This window comes from Paroedura picta, chromosome 6 (genome assembly GCF_049243985.1).
Source record: "Paroedura picta isolate Pp20150507F chromosome 6, Ppicta_v3.0, whole genome shotgun sequence".
Classification (NCBI taxonomy): domain Eukaryota; kingdom Metazoa; phylum Chordata; class Lepidosauria; order Squamata; family Gekkonidae; genus Paroedura; species Paroedura picta.
This window is the reverse complement of record NC_135374.1, coordinates 119274703-119277782: the sequence shown is the minus strand read 5'-3', so window position 1 is coordinate 119277782 and position 3080 is coordinate 119274703. Positions and strand designations below refer to the sequence as shown.

Genomic DNA, 3080 nt, shown 5'->3' with positions numbered 1-3080 from the left:
GCCCGTCGCTTGTTGGAGAAATCGGGCAGTTCCTCTTCACACACTTTTCTTTCTCTTTAACAAGATGACACGCCTCGACTCTCATATTAACAAATATTTCACAGAGATTACGAGGCCCATCCTTACGGCTGCTGAGAGGATTATCCCCAAAGTAATCAGTGCTTGGCTAAAGCACCGGGAGTCTCGACAGCGCCTTCAAACGGATACGACTTGGCAGCCAAAGCTGGCAGAAGTTTCCAGACTCTTTGCCTCCAAGACGGATCTGCTCTCCCTCTCCCCTCTTCCTCCCAAATAGCTTCCAAGGCTATTTGTCAACCAATGTTCCTCAGGATTATCTGTTGAAACCCTGGAGCATTCTGACCAGCATGGACTTTCATTAGATATAGCCATTCGGAGTCAATAAAGCAAGTGATGCAGCTGCCTGTAATGAAGAAGGTAAGAAAACTATGCATCTCAGGACCCTTTTTTGGGGGGAGGGGGGGGCTAGAACTAAATGAGGAACGGATTGGAATAGGAAGGAATGTTTTTTCAAAGCCCTTAAAATACAAGTGGGCGAACGCTCTCCTCCGAAAAAGGGATCATGCCAAAAGCCAGCACAACCCATACTTCACTGGCAGCAGTGGTGCCCCCCCCCACACACACACACAACTTGATGACCCATCAACGGTCGATAGACACTTACCCCCTACCTGTTTTTAAGGTTCCAAGTTGGCAGAAGAACAAGACACTTAGGATCAATCACAGCGGGGCCAAGATCGATAATGCAAAATTAATTTGTTTATATAAAACATTTTTACGCCACCATTCTGCCCAATCAGGGCCCATTAAACTATTGTAAACTGTCCAAATGAGAAAGTGATTCAGTTAACTGCCTAGTATGTCCCCCGAAGAGCCTTGCGCTCTATGAATTCCAGCCATGCTGGTGTTCCTGGCCTAAGGGAAGTCTGACTAGTCTCAACAAGAGCCAAGACCTTTTTGACCTTGGCTCCTGCCTGGTGGAATGAGTTGCCAGCAGCAGTTGGGGCCCTGATAGAACTAACAAAGTTCCACAGGGCCTGCAAAGTGATACTCTTTCACCAGGCCGACGGTTGACGCTAGAACAGCAGGGATCAGCGATGGGCCTTGCTGTGCTTCACCCACTTCCCATGATCTCTTGCTCTGCTCCACCTTCTTGTGGACCTCCTCATGGCAGTGGAGTCCATTAAACAAAGAAAAGATCTTGAACGAGTCAATAGAGGTTGCAGAAAGGATAGAATGTTAATTTTTAAAACTGGTTTTATTGTTCTAAATGTGGTTTTATGTGGTAAATGTGGTAAACTGCCTCAAGCCTGCTTGCAGGAAGGGGCAGCCTAGGAAACAGACACACAAACATCACTAGGAGGGCCAATACCTGTTATGGGGGATATGGCAGATGAAACAAAAATGTCTTCATTGGATGGTGATGGACACCAATTGGGGGAGATAGAAATAAGAACATAAGAGAAGCCACATTAGATGAGACCACAGTTATCTTAGAGTGCTCTCAGCCCTACCGACTTCCCAGGGGTAGAATGTTGTGGGTGGAGGAAGGGGAGGTGATTGTAAGCCACTTTGGCCCATTATGCACGGAGTGGAAGGTCCGCATTCGGGGTGGAATGGCGGCAGCTAAAACCACCAATTATGCACGCTTCAGGTGGCAACCGGGCGCAGAGTCAACGTATGCCGCCGAAAAAGCCTTGTTAGCGAGATGAGGAAGAAAGTGAGCTTCCCGGGACCAGGGCACAACCAGAAGCGGCTCTGGAGTAGCCACGTGCATAATTGGATACTCTGGGTTTTGCCGCTGTTGTGTTCTGTCCCGTGCATAAGCGGTTTGCTTCACTTCTTCCTCCTCCACGTTCTCTATGCTGCCGTTTCAGTGGCCGTGCATATTAGGCCTTTGAAACTCCCTCAGGTAGGTAGAAGCAGGTTACAAAAAACAGCTCTTCTTCTGCAGATTGACCCTTCTCCTGCCTCCGAGGAGGGGATTGTCCTTGTCCAGTGATTCCTTCAATACACAGTAATCTACCATGACAACAGCCTCACTTTCATCCACTTAATCAGGGTTGATTATGCACAAGAGGTTTCCTCTGCTGTAACTTGGAAGTCCCCTCAATTTTTTTCCGGTTTCTGTACATGGCCCCGTTTTCCAAGTGGATGTCCCCCCATGTTTGTTTGTTTTTTAAATTCAGCATTTTACTTACCCCTTTTGGGGGATGAGTACCCATTTCTCTCACATTTTCACCATGGTATTTTAAAGTTGCTTCCTTCCCCCCTTTCTTTGGTTCATGGGTGAATTTTCTTTTCAAATGTGTCCACCCCATCCTTCATCCACCAATTAGAAGAACACCATCCCTTTCCTTTGTGCCACCCACTAATGAGTGTCAAGTCAACAGGAGAAAGTAACTAATTTTTCTATGGTATTTCTGTTTTTTTAAACAGAGCATGTGCATAAACAGGCCAGGAACTAATTTAAAAGGGTTAGCGTATCAAGGACCTGGATAACACAAAGCAACAGGTGAGTACATAATCTATCCAGATTGCCAAAAACAAACCAAAACAGCTAATCTAGTGGATTTCCTCTATCATATTGAAGTTCCATTTTTTTCCAGTGCAACCGTGTGCAAAGGACGTATCCGCGTGTACAAGCAATATCGCCCATCCACAGAACTTGAGAAATGAATGCCAGTAAATGGATGCATAAAACTATTATCTGAGTATGACTAACTGCATTGTGAAAAATTATTCTCATACCAGACAGGAAGACACAAATAATGTCCTGGTGTGACAGCTGGGGGTACAATCGTGTTTCTTATTGTTTTGTTAGACCTCCTTTTTATGATAAATTATCATGCCTGAAATTTGGTGACATATGGAGACTAATAAAATGAGGGGAAATGACAAGGAATGCAGTCATTGCTATTTATCAACCCTTCCTGACAGCATATTCGTGAGCTGCAGCAAGAGAAACGACATCGGCTGGTTTATTTCTTCACTGGTGTGTGAATATAGCAGAAACTCTCTTTCTCTCTTTTAAATGGAAGTAAACTTCAGAACTAGTGTGA

At 45.2% G+C, this 3080-nt stretch overlaps 1 long non-coding RNA gene across 1 annotated transcript; it reads left to right on the top strand.

The window, feature by feature from the left end:
- The first annotated feature begins 215 nt into the window (after positions 1-215).
- Positions 216-2830, top strand: LOC143840800 (uncharacterized). The gene is made up of 3 exons (XR_013232426.1): positions 216-435; positions 2458-2533; positions 2628-2830. It is a non-coding gene; the product is annotated as an uncharacterized LOC143840800 (long non-coding RNA).
- Positions 2831-3080: the final 250 nt, after the last annotated feature.